Source organism: Taeniopygia guttata, chromosome 1 (assembly GCF_048771995.1).
Source record: "Taeniopygia guttata chromosome 1, bTaeGut7.mat, whole genome shotgun sequence".
Classification (NCBI taxonomy): Eukaryota; Metazoa; Chordata; class Aves; order Passeriformes; family Estrildidae; genus Taeniopygia; species Taeniopygia guttata.
Window position 1 is genome coordinate 67,419,275 of NC_133024.1, and position 14,124 is coordinate 67,433,398.

The 14,124-nt window shown below is 42.7% G+C and overlaps 1 protein-coding gene across 1 annotated transcript in view; it reads left to right on the top strand.

Moving 5' to 3' along the window:
* The window catches only part of FLT1 (fms related receptor tyrosine kinase 1), a 107,882-nt gene that overhangs the window by 364 nt on the left and 93,394 nt on the right, over window positions 1-14,124 (top strand). The gene's annotated exons all lie outside the window — the stretch shown is intronic.

Sequence of the window (14,124 nt, forward strand, 5' to 3'; positions counted from 1 at the left end):
TACGCGCTGCCCCAGTCAGACCCCGTTCTGCGCCGAGCTCTCCGCGACGGGCCCCCAGTGATGAGCCTCGTCGGCTGCGCCTCCCGCGCCCCTGACCGGTCCCGCCACACCCCGCTTGTCGGCTGGAACCGGTGGCCACCTGCCTCTCCTTCGCCATTCTCCTCTGAGCAGGGCCGGGGAAGTGATCCCTGCTTTCCAGGGAGCGGAGAAGCGCCGCATCCCCGAGCTGTCGTTATGCTCCGGATCCCCATCGACGTGCCCGGGGAGCAGCTCCCCGGACGGTCCGGCGGTGCGGAGCCGTGGTGCTTCTCCTCCCGCAAGGCAGTGGTGGCGGTGGAGGCCAGCCTCTCCCGGGCACGGGGCACCGCCGTACATCACTGGGAGTTGTCCGAACCGGTGCATCACGGAACGAGAGCATGTCTTGGTTCCAGGGCACCCTTCTTTTCTCCGCATTTTGTTTTCAAGAGTCCCAGTTCTGCCCGTGAAGCGGAAAAGCTGTATCTTTTCTGCTCAAAAATCGAGGTCCTGCTGCCTCCCGCCTGAGCAGGTCGGCGGAGCACCGGTGGCGCTCCGTGCGGGGCTGGCTGCCGGGTCTTACTGGAGAGTGGGGTGGAGCCGCTCTCCGGTGCCTGCATCCCGCATTGATGGGGATGGATCATTGCAGATTTGGTATTCTTAACTGAGTTTTATTTTACTTTGAGCCAAGAGCCAGTCTCCGTGGGCCGGAGCGCCGCGGTGGGCAGTGCGTCCCAGCATTGTGTGGCTGGTCACCTGAGAGCAGGGGTGCGTGGTGGCCGGGCAAAGGCCGGTCCCGTGTGGGCTCGTGGCTCGGCAGGGCCGGTGACCTGCGGGGATGTCCCGCGGAGAGGGGCGATGGGCGCTCCCGCAGCCTGTCCGCGCACGGGCTCCGCGTGTGCCGCCCGGGGCAGCGCGCACGGCCGCGGCCGCTCCCGCGGGGACGGCGCTCGGCAGAAAGGGCCGGCGGGGAGCGAGCACAAACCCCGGGTGGGGAAGCGAAAAGCCGAGCTCCCCGCGGGCCAGCCGTCGAGGCCAGCGTTCCTGCGGTCAACGGCCACGCGGTCCCTCGCGAGTGGCCGGGGCTCGGTGTGCTCCGCGCCGCTGAGCCCACGGGAGCCGTCCCGCTGCCTGAGGCTGCCCGGGAGGAGAGCTGGCCGCTCCGGCAAGACGTTTTCCTGCTCGGGAAGTGCTGATTCATCAGCTTTGATACAGATATATAGGTGTTCTACATTCCTTTTCCTTTTTCTTTTCCCCAGGAAAGTGCTAATTTCCCCACATTATTTGTCTCTGCCTAGGAGGTTCTCATGCCCAAGATGAAATAGGCACAGGCATGGGACACCCACCCTGGATACAGGAAATGTGTATTCAGATCATTGCCAGGCTTCCTTCACAGCTTGAGTCCGAACTTTGGCGTCCTGCTCCTGCATGGGCTCCTGCAGTGACCAGCTCCGCTAGGGGACTGGCTTCCTCCTTCCTGTCGGAAAGGTTTTCCATTGTGCAGATCATGGCAAGCCCACTGCCCAGAGAGAGGGTGGACCCTCTGAGCCAGGGGTGGTGAGAGAGACCCTGCTTCACTTTCCTGTTCATGTGCACCCTAGACCAATCCCAGTGGGAAAACCTTGGCTTGCTTAGGGGACAGCCAGGGGCTCTGGGTACTAGGGACAAACATCCCAATGGCTGGCTCAGGTGCTGTAGGTGTTGGAAAGTTTATTCTCTAGTTTGTCTGGGTGCCTTTACAACCATTTTGCTGGAAGTTCATATCTTCCCCATGTACAAGAGATTGTGCTCAAATCAGAATTTAAATGTTTTCAGACTCATTGGTTTTCTTGGGTTTTTTGTTTGCTTTCTAGAAAAGCATTCTTGCTCAGCTTTGTTTGGACATCTCAAGTAGGTTGATCATGCTTCTTCTGGCAGAACTCTCCATAGTTGCATTTACATGGAGAGTTTGAAAGTTGTTGTTGAAGTGGGGGGATGTCTTGTACCATACATCTCTGTGCTTTTCCTCCCATTTCACCCTCCTTCACTGCTTATTTACTTACATTTCTTACTCAGGCTGCCCAGCACTTTCCATTTCCAGTGCTTTTGATGCAATTCAATTAATCATTGGTCCCCTCTTGTAATTCAATCTCTGCAGGTGCCTGCTGAGCTTCCATTTACTGACAGGTTCTAGGGGAGAGTCTCAGAAATAGTCAGTGGTTCAGAAAGAACCTAAAAAGACCTCCACAAGGAGGAGACAGAAGGAGGTCTTTCAGCTCGTATAAGTCTACTTAATAATTTAAAATTACCCAAAGCAACATGCAGCCTACAAGCTTTGAGAGTACCCATTTGAAAAATGAGATTAAGGAAATTAAATTAATTTGACATGTGAGTGTTGGGCACTTCAGCTCTCTTGTGCACACACATATTTTGTTAACTTGGGAAAGAACAATACTTTTTTTCTCAGTTTTGCATAGAATTCATATATGTTTTCTTTATATCTTATAATTATTTATTCCACAAAATGTATTGCATATGCTTGCTAATTATTATACACATAACAGTCAACATGAATATGTGGTTGCTGTATTCAGTTCAATCTCCCAGTCCTCAACTTTATTACCATAATTATAATTAATACTATAGTATTGCTATTATTTTAATCACTAGCATTTGGGATTGTGAAGAACTGTATTTAAACCCTGGAAACATCAGCCTCTGCAGCCTGGATCAAGGCTTATGCACCATGTTTCCAGAAACATAAACTGATGGCTTGGCTGTATGTCTGGCTTTCCACACACAAGTGGAACCTCACAATTTGCAGTTAGAAGATGGTAGACTCTACTACAGTCTTATCTGTGAACAGTGCTATATGATCTCTGTTATTTCAGTTGCAACTAGAACATCAAAATCTCCAACTTTTCAACTTCATGGCCAGAAGGAAAAAGTGAAGGAAGAAATTCCAGGTCAAGTCTAATCAGTGCTGAGGTTAATTTCTTGCAATGACTAACCCTGACTTCTCTGAAAGTGCTGTTCAGATGGAAGTTCATATATTAAGATTTCAATTTGATTTGAATGCTTGCTGAAGCAAACACAGATGGAATGGTCCAATTTGGGATAAGGGCTGGAGTTATTAACAAAGTTGAGAAAAACTGTCTTTCCCACTTCTTCTTCATAGGAACAGGGGTCCCTAAAAAATTCTGAACTATATTCACATAAAGGAAAAGAGTTAGGGACTGCAATATAACAGAGATTTTTAAAAAAAATGTATGGTGTGTATGGGGTTAAAGCATCAAACTTTCTGACATAGTTAAAGAAAAAAAGCTCCACACAAAGCTAGATTTAACTATCTTACAGCTGGTGTAAATCTGGTGCAACTCCTTTAGGATGGGTAGCATCTTCTAGATTACACTTTGTGTTGGATGAAATCAGGGCTTGGCATGTGCTGTAGTAAAGATCCTCATATCCAGAAGCACCCAATATATTTAGAACCCTAAAACTTTGCCTTTGAGGAGGTTTGAGAGGTTTTTTGGTGGTGTTTGGGATTTTTTTACATCCAAAAAATAACAAACAAGATATCTATTTTTTGTCAGATGCTTCAAAGGCTGAAACCAGTAGCCTTTCACACTGTGTGGGTGCCTAGGACAAAAGGAAATTGTCCAGATTTGCAGGACAGTTGATAAGTCCTTACACTTTAATGTGGTTTGGAAACTCCCAGCACACTCTTTATCAGCTTGCTAGTTTTCATGTCTGACTGAGACTGGGAAAAGAAGAATCTCAGCAGAAGCAGATGAGGGTTAAGGTTCAGTGTTTAAGAAGTCTGTGTGCAGAGGGGCTGTGGTGGGACTTTAGCAGCAAAATTGTTCCTTTGAATCGCCCAGAGTCAGGTTTGAGACTTCCTGCTGCAGGCCTAGAGGGAATGGGAAGCAAGACTGCTGCAAGAGTAGGTTTTGCATGAAATACCCAATCACAATCACCTCTGCTCTTGGAGACAAGTCTCTCCTGTTGGTGTGAGACCTTCAAGGAGCAAACTGCTCTCTCCAACAACATGCTTCATCTTTAGATCTCATCCCTGCCCTCAGTAGTCTCTTTTTTTTTTTTTTTCCCTTTATCAATATTTGTGAGAGTGTAGAGAAACATTTCTGTGCATATTTGTGGATCAATTCTACCCACAGACAGAACCATCTCTTCTCTCTTTGCCCTTATGATGCATCCTCACTGCATATATTCCTGCAACTGGGAAGCAACCTTTCCCAAGCATTCTCAGCTGGAAATGGTCTGACTTCTTGATGCATCATGGGGAACTGTTTTTCCTAAAATTGGTCCAGTGATTGTCTGGGAGGTGCCCACACAGTTTTCTCTTACTGAGATGCAGAAGTTCAATTTAATTCTCCTATGGTTGGAGATCATAAATCCCAATTAAAAGAAAGAACTTAGAAGAAAGCTTAAAAGAAAGAACTGTGCTGCAAGCAGGAGTTGGAAAGTGAAAATGCAGTCATTAGTGCTCTCTCCAGAGCCAGGCATAGCATAATATCGTGCCTTTGTGACCAGCAGAATGAGCTCGTGATGGAACTAAGCAAAATGCTAACAGATTGAGAAACCAACAACAAGGGCAAAGAGATTTTGCCCTACAAATTTCAGAGGTACTTTTGTCTGAAACTTGAGCCATTGAGATGTATGGAGAAATTTGGACAGGGAATGTGGATGACTGTTTCTTCTGCATTAAGACATGCTTGCATTTGGGGTGTTTTTTGTGAGGCACAGTGAGTGGAGATGTACCAGACTAAAGATGAAGAGGAGGATAATTTAGCTAGTGGTGCACCAGTGTTTTCAAGACCATTACAGATGTTTGTGCAACAGTTAATAGATTCATTAATCATCTTTCTCAGACTTTGGTTTGTCTTGTGTTAATGCTGAAGCAAAAGGCTCATGTTCATGGTGAGCTAGTTTTACTCTCTCTGTTGTTTTCCCCTCAAATCACAGTTGATTTTTCATTACTGAAATCCATATCCACAATGTTAAGTCATCCCTGTAACATATTTAGAGCATAATTCAGTGAGATGTGGTTGACACCGACTTCTCCTGGCATGACTTTTCTGAGTTGTAGGTCTGCTTTTCCAGCAGGCACTGGTATGTGGTACTAAGTACTTGAGCAATACAACTTCTTTTTAAATTGTATTCCCTCTTTTGGAGTTATGGCCTTGAGACAAGGTTCTCTTTGCTGTTGGAGCAGCTGAAGGATGGGCAAGGGGTTAGAGGACAGTTGCTTCTAGGATTTCAGTGTGTTGAAGATGCTGTGGCAGTGTGGTGCCATTATTCCTGCTCCGTGGCTGGAAGTGGGTGAAGCAGGCAGGGCACAGTGGTTCTTGAGAGCCAGGGACCTGTGAGCAGATGTCTCTGCTCCTCAGATGTTCTCCCAGGAGGCCTGTGCTCTGGGAACAGACCCCCTGCTTAGTGCGTGGGGTGCGAAAAGGGATGAGTTTGAGGGCGTTTCATGAGAGGAATTTCACAATTTCACATAGCTCACTTAAGCGTCCTTCCTGTGGGATTCTTCCTTGACACAGAATGAAGGAATTCACCCCTTTTGTTCCCATTGTCATTCCTCTATGGAAAAACCTCTGATCAGGATCACCATAGATGAATGTTAACAGAAGCGTGAGAGTTGCCATCCTGGATCAGAAAGGGCTTTTTTAGTTTCATGTCTTTAGTGGTGTCTAGCATCTCATCTTCAGGAAAGGTTCATGAAACCTTGCAGGAAGCAGTTGTCTGATAAAAATTCTTAAGAGGGGATTTTTTTTTTGTTTGGTAGTATGATCTAAAATTGAATAGTATTTCGTAAGAAACCATGGGATTGAGGGTCAAGGAAAGTAAAATTTAGTGTTGTCTATGTTTATGCAAGTGGATATTATATAGTGGAAATAAATCACATTAAACTATATAAGACAGAACTTTTTTGTTCTGTTGTGCTGCAAGAGTTTGGGGCACCTTTCTTTGTCTCATGCAGTGCTGCAATTGATGATAATCCTTATCTATTTTATAAGCATGAGTAATTGTCATTTCCCGATGTAATTGAGCCATAAGCAATCTTGCCAGAAGATTTCTGCATCTGCATCTACCTCCGTAGACCGGGTGCTTTAGATGTCATTTAACAGCAAAGTGGGTTTTGCCCCTAAGCCATTGCAAGGGACTCCTCTGTGCAGACTGTTCCAGTTCTTCTCGCCTCTCTATTTTAAATTGTTGTGCTGCATTATTTACTTGCTCTTGTTTTAAACCCAGGGGTTTTACTTATAGCTCTGCTTTATAGGTTTAAGTGGGGTGGATGGAAAGTTGGTTCCTGACTTTTCTTTTTGTCTTGGAGCACTACAGGACAGTTCAGCTGTAACAATGGAAATAATAACCAGCAGCCTTCAGCAAAGTGTAACTCCTCCAACTTTGCTTTATATTTTCTTTTACACAGTTCCTAATTTGTTTCTGTGCTTACAGCTTAGTGATTACTACAGCCCCAGATGAATTTGACAGGCCTGTGTTGCTGGCTGAGCAGGTAGATTACTGGCAGGTAGGCAGTTTGCCAGTCTTTATGAAAGTCTTCCAATTCAGTCCTATTATATTGCTTCACGTGTCCTGCCAGGTAATCTGTTACAAATTTTAAGTGTCACACTGGTAAAGAGATTTAGTTTGGCCAAGAAAATCTAAATCTTTACTCTAAATGCCTAGGAATTCTAAATTGGTTTTGTGTCAGTTTTGGTGTACTTGCTTTCTCTTTATATCATATCAATACTTTCCTGTTCACTTATTAATGGGATAAACTTTTCTGACGAATATTGAACTGCTCATTATGTGCTGGGATCTGTCATGGTAGAATTAGAGCAGAGGCACCATGGTTGCTGGCACATGTCAGGAGGTTGATCTGGTGACTTACAGGCATAGTCTGGATGGGGGTCTCTGAGCTGTGTGAGCAGCACAGGCTGAATTGTGTGTGGAGGCACAAAACGGCACTCCTGGGTGAGTGCCACTGGCTGATCTCATGGCATCCCTTTGGCTGGGCAGATGATAGAGTCACAACCACTTCTCATCTGAATGGCCTGAGCAGGATCCCCATGCAGGGGCCAGGACAGGCACACCAAGGTGGGGAGGGCTATGACAGCCACCTGGATTTGTGTCGAATGTGGCTGTGAAAGTGTTGCTATAGGCTAGCTCTGGTGTTACCAGCCTCAGCCAACCTGTTTTGTTTTTAAGCTGGGCATTTACTCCGTTGGAGTGAAGACTAGACTAAAGAGGACACAACTGTGGTATTTTTCTTCTTGTCTCAATGCACATCACATTTATGTTGTCTTTTGCCTTCTGGGTGTGGTTTACCAAAGTGGTCCCACAAGTGTTCATAATGGATGTGTCCGACTGTGCATTTGGATATCCATTTTCAATTCCATGTCCTCAGTGGGAAAGAAAAAGTTTGCACTTGCGGCTGATTTTATTTCTTCTCGGTAAATATGTCCTCCTTATATAGTTAATGAAATTAGCGCTTTCGTTACGCTAGATATTGGCCAAGATGCTCATTGCAGATCTATATTTCTAGAGATAGTTAAACTTTATGGACGCAACAGGAAACTAAAATTATTTTTCTCTCAGGTCTTTGTCTGCTAAATATTGAAATTAATTTTTCATTGGTATTATATAAAGTGCCTATACTTATGCATGGAAGTTACTTGGTGAATTTACTTTGGTGGGCAAACAAGGCACAAACTTGTGATTAGCTGGTGAAGCAAGAGCCTTCAAGTGGGTCTTGTGGGGCACAAAACATGCAACTGCACGGTCTTGGTTGCCCAGATATGATGGGAAATGTCAATAATTTCAATTGGTAGTAACTGGAATGAGATTTATGTCAAATAACCGGCTGAGGTTTCAGTTTGTTTAATTTCTACATCTATATTTTTTAAATGAACAATCCCTCCCTGCTCTTTGTTATAAAGTTTTCACCACAAATGTCTATAAAACCAACCTGACTTAACTAGGGCAAGTGTTGACAAAACACTTGGCAGTTATTGGGGAAATAGATGCTTGTTTACATTTGCAGCTACTGACCATATTGGCATGACAGTGTGTACTGCTCACAAGTGTAAATGAAGAACAGAACTATTGCATTATTTTTAGCAACTGGATGTTTTGCTTTGGCTCTATAACATTTAGTCTTACAGCAGTTTTTATAGTCATCTAGGAACAGCAAATGCATAGAGAACAAATAAATTATAACTTGCTCTGAGATCTAGAACTAAAAAGGAAGGGACACACTTGTTCAAATACCTTTCTATGCCTATGCAGGTCTGTTTTGGGCAGTTGTACATCCATTTTCCTTACTGACTGATTTTAGTTCCACATCATGGAGTCATGGTCAAGGCTTTTAGTCTGCCCAGAGATCATTTAATCTACTGTTACCAACCTTATGCTATTCAGACTCTACTATGGTGTGTATTATAAAGCATCCCAGCTTTGCCTAACCTATTTTTTTTTTTTTGGCTGACTGTCATGTCCTAATTATACTTTAAATTCTTACATTATAGTTGATATTGATGAAACATAAACCTTTGATCCAGAAATCACTTGGATGTGTTGCAAAACATCAGACTAGATGAATGGAATGTCTCTTTTGGACCTGAAAGGGATGAACCAATGAACTGGTAATTTTTGTGCCTCTATGTGTACGTATTAAGTAAATAACTTGCAATAGTTTTCTTGGTCTTGAATGCAAAAGAAAGGAAAGTTTCAGTCACCACAGGGATATGTGCAAGTGATGGCTCTGTTAAGGAGTGATAGAACTTGAGCTGTTGCTTCTGCCCTGAGTGGGTTTCTGTCTGCTAGCTATGCACCAGCACACATGGTGCCTCACTTTGCACAGAAACCAAGAGGAAATAAGCACAAAACTACCTCTGAGTCCAGGGACCTGTATCTATTAACACTCGTAAGTCCCCATGATGCTTAATTGGCAGATTTCTGCTTCAGTAGAAATAGTGGTTACATTTTGCTGCTTCAGATCATGAGTTTGCTCATCTGGACCATTGTCAATGTCAGCTTGGGACAAAGTCACACCTCCTTGCTCTCTCACAGTTAGGCTGCCCTAGTTTCTCTTCTGCAGGCTTCAGGTGTGAAGTTTGTATTTACTTCAGAGAAATACCGTGAAATTAGATGACAGTGAGATTTCCTTTAGAATGGGGACTTAGATGTCATCTGAAAGACCTAGAGATACAACTTTGAGTCTCAGGGTGGCTCATGGTTTGGCACTGTAGGTCTTTTCTGGAGCCTGTTTCTAAGTACAGGCAATGGAGAGGGTGCTTTTACCCCTAGGAGCAGGAACCAGGCTGTGCTGCCTTCTTTGCCTGTACCTGAGCATCAGAAACCCAGGTGACAGATGAGATGGGAGCTATTGATGCAATGGGGATAGAAGAGTGTCTCCTTCCAGCAGCAGCTCTTCCTAACCACCAGCACCTACAGAAGCAGAAAGCTTCATTAGCCAGGGTGGTCCCTTCTCCCTCTAGTCCTGCAGCAGGACCATGCCAGACAGTTACACGTTGAACAGAAGAACAAAATTTTATTTTCCATTCACCAGTTTTAAGACAACTCTTCTTATAAGTTCTCCTGTCTTTATAAATGCAAGTATTAATGCTAAAGAGAGACTCAGTTTGAGTCTTGATTAAATTCTCTTCTTGATTAAACTAGAAGGACCTATTGGTCTAGACTTCTTCATATAGTCAGATCTAAATTGAAACTTTGAGTGGCTCTTAAGAGTCGACCATGAGTTTTTCTTCTCTATATATACCTTTTTCTTTTTTAATAGCGTGAATTGGTTCATCATGATGTAATTGCAATTATTGTGGTTAGGTAGAACTGTTTGACCAAAAAAATAGTTATATTTACTTACAGAATTAATTGAAGAGCCTTGTAAAGCAATGGTAATACAATAGCTTGTTGGGAATAGCTCTGAAAAAAAGAAAACTACTGATATTCCAGGTTTCCTTACAAAATGGAGTAAAGCCATATACTCCATTTGAGGTTAGCTAGAGGCCATGCTCTGGTTAAGGGGCTGCTGCAAGGCAGAGTCAGCTCATTTTCACTGAAATGTCAACCCACTGGGTACTGTCATGTTCCTTTGCATTTTGTCCGAAGTTGCTTATTAGTTGTACACATGTTGGCATTCCCATTCCCTTCAGCACAATGACTCATAGGGAAATGCTCAAAAGCAAGAGTAAAGTCTTGGGCTGCACCTGAACTGAATGATGGACGTTTTAAACAGCACAGAGAGGTGGAGACCCTGTTAGGAAATAACCTGCCCTCTCCTTCCAGTGCAGGAGTGTCCCCTACAAAGTACATTTTTGATGAACGTTTGAATCAGAAGGAAATTATATTTGCTGGTAAAACCCTCAAAGGCTCAGTTATGTTTCACAAGGGGTAAAACATGTGCAAGTCCAATAGTGACTGAAACAATTGCTTCATGATGGATAACTTTATTGCCCACAGATGGCACTTGAAACCCAGAAGGTCAGATTCTTTGTACACACTGAAGTTGCAAAGATAAACTGATCATTCTCCTCAACCTCTCATTGTGCAGGTGAAAAAAAGATTAGTCAACATGTTGAGGATAACAGAAGTGGCTGGAGGACAGTCACAGTCCCAAATTATCGAAAAGATGTTAAGAAGTCATCAAACCTGTTAACTTCAAGGAAATTTATAATGACTTCTAATACTGAATTTTTTTAAATTTAGTCATAAAAGCTAGCTTTTGGATTTCCTTTTTTTAGTCAAAGGTAGCAGAAATTCTCTGTGTATGAAAAGAAATTTAAAAGTAGAAACTGGGAAAATTGTAATGGGAATAATAACCCAGATGATGACCCAATTTTGAGTTCAGCCAGTCTATCATTTTTAAGAGAATCCAAGATTTAGCAGAAATCAGTGGAAGGTTCATCATGTGTGCATGGTTGCTCATTTGTCTATACAAGTGGACACATATCATATTGGGAAAATACATGCATGTTCATTTATTTTATTTTTTTACCATGACCTGTGATCAGAGGGGTTTTTGGTTATCAGATAATTCATATTTTTCTTTACTTAATTTGGAAGAGGATCAGCTTTTTTGTGGGGTAGAAGTTAATGGAAGAGAGCTTTTTTTTTTCCTTGAAAAATCACAGATTATTCTCTTCTTTCATAAAAAAAAATTGTCCTCCCCTTACTTTACATAGAATGGCTAACTTTTGCAATCTAAATTAACATTTGCTCATTAATAAAGGAACCCCATCGACTGACTTTCACATGCATCTAATAAGCCTTCCATAACAAATAAAATGCGTCCAAAAAAACACCCCTTTCCCCATGGGAAGAGATTCCTCAGTTATCAGGATTAATTAGTTCTCTTGTTGTCACATGAAAAGAAGCTGCACCCCTCAATGTAGGTCAGTGTGAGGGTAGGCTGCTGATGGTCGCTTAGTGACAGGCACAATGATAAGTGAACGTGTCCTGTTGAGCCATGACCCTTCAGAAAAGACAGTGTCAAGTAAAATGCCCACAGAAGGTACATAGAAGGCATAATCTGCTTCTAAATATTGACAGTAGGAATTTCCCTGCTATTCTCCTTCCTTTTTCTTTCCTGGTAAACACGTCAAACTCTATTGCATTTGTACTCTGCATTGGTTTTGAAGCATTTAAAAAACGTAAGGAAGCTAATGACCCATGAATAGATAGTATGTCAAATAAAGCTATTTTTCTTCAAGACATAGCATCTTGCTGGTAAAAGCATTGTGGCCCATACTTGTAAAAGCAACAACATTGGCTTGAAATAGGACTTCTGCTTTTTGTTAGTGAAAAGCTAAATAAATTAATAAATAACCAGACTTGTAGCTCTTGCCAAAGACACTGACATTAAGTCTTGAATGTGAATACAATTAACTACTAGAGTTAAGTGTCTAAAATGTACTTGAAATCAATGATGAAATGCTGGGTTGTGTCAATGGGAGCAGAGTTAGACAAACACTAAGCACTCCTTAAGATCCCCCACACAATATTTATAAATACTGTGCTGTCTTTTAGATATATGTAAAATGTGTAAAAGGGCAAAAGCTTGAGTATGTGTCCAGTACATTTGGGTTTCTTTTTTGTCTACAAGATGGAGTGAAAATGTAGATGGCTTTGTTATATTTTTTCTTTGATTTTAGTAACTCTGAGGCAGATCTGACATTTAGGCTTCCAGGTTGACTTGTTTCATATGCTTCATTTAAGTTAGATCTTAAGGTTTTCACATCTTTGTTTATATCACTGTAAAGTTATGAAGAGAAAAACCTTGTAACATTTATGGTGGTTTCTTGCTCGTCATCTTTGGCAGACATTGAAAACAGCAGCAGCCCACATTCCCGGGGCTGGTCTGAGCATGGGTCAGGCGTGGGCATGGTGCTGCAGGACTGGCTTTGCTCCTGGGCACGGTGTAGCGCCAGTGCCAAGCAAAGCCAATCCCTCAGCACTGCAGGTATGACCAGGCACTGCAGACTCACTCTCCTGTCTTGCTGTCAACATCTGTCACTCACATGGATTTTTCCAATTTCCCACCAGTTTTACATAGGAAGCAAGCTACATGATGCTCTCTAGTAACTAGGCTGAGTGTTGCAGCTCTAGCAGCTGGGCTTTGATCCCAATGGTTTCCTCTGGCAGACCATCACTGACGGTTTTTCATACATATTGAACTGCTTGTAAACACTGTTGCATGCTTTCAGCTTTTCCAGGGCCTCAAATAAGGAGCAGTCCAGGGAAGGTTGGGGTCAACTTTTCCCCGAAGTAAACACCAAGATTCATAAAGCTGAATATAAACTCTGCCTTCTTGGGAGAGCGTCTGACCCTTCAATTCTGGGATGACAAGAGGAATGCAAATGAAATGAGGAAATGTGGGAGTTTCACAAAACTATCAGATTGTTTAACTGAGGATGTTGACAAACCCTCTCAACCAGAGTGCCTGGGTTGCTCTCCAAGAAGCTGCCTAGGTTGTTGTAACATCTTATCTCAATTTCTCAGTGATTAGCCTCAGAGGCATTGTTTCAGAATGGTGAATGAGAAGACTCATAGACTGCAAGCATCTATGGGAGACTATCCCATAAAAGCACAGAGCACTCTTTGGGGGAATCAGCCCTTGAGAGTTGAGATTCCTAAAGGGCAGGCATGAGAAATGTATGCTTGCAATGCATATCACATAACAATTACTTCTTCAAAGATTTGCTACACCATTTTTCTCCCCTCTTACCAGCTGCCAGAATATATTAATTTCTAGTTAGAAATATGATTGTCTAGATAAATCACAGAGGAAGTCTGTGTATACATATAGTCTCATATTTAAAATCTATGGTGTTATTTGAGGTGCAGTCCAGAAGACCTCTTTATTTTGAAAGGTTGTTATGCCCTTGCTTGCAGCTTGTACAAGTGAGTTGTAATTTTGATTACATCTGTGTTCAAGTGTACCCTTTAAATCTTGTTTTGAATTGGCACAGATGATAGAATATATCAAAATCTACTGGACCCACATCTTAAGTAAGATATCCTGGGCTAAAAAGAAAGTTCCTGAATTTGGAACAGCCATTGAATTTTATGTGTTTATGCATCCAAATTTTAATCACCAATCTCAGCAGGAACTGGCATCTGGAAGTTCCTTCTCTAGTCAACAAAAGAGGGAGGCATTCCTGATGGATGATATGTAGCCCAAAAAAAGGGGCTATGTATTTCTACCATGTTTGGTGCATACAGCTCTTCATACTTGGCTGTGGCAGGGACTTCTTGGTAGGACTTAAAATAGCTAAGGTGAAACTTAGCTATTGAGTTAGAAAAGAAAAATCTGCATTACCCTTTACTATGAGATGAGGTTTCTCCCATATGTTGACAAGGTAATACTTTCTCTTGGAATAAAGTGGTTTGGGGTAGGTGCTGTTGCTCTCTCTCAATGCTTAAATCTTTATAAATTACGCTTGAATCCTGATTAGACTACAACTGGTTTTCAACTTTTAACTGTCTTGGAATATTTTTACATTGTGTTCTCAGCTTCTAGAACATTTTGCTGTCAATGTAAGGGCAGTGGGATGGATCAAGCAGTGCTTCTTCCCTAAGGCATGT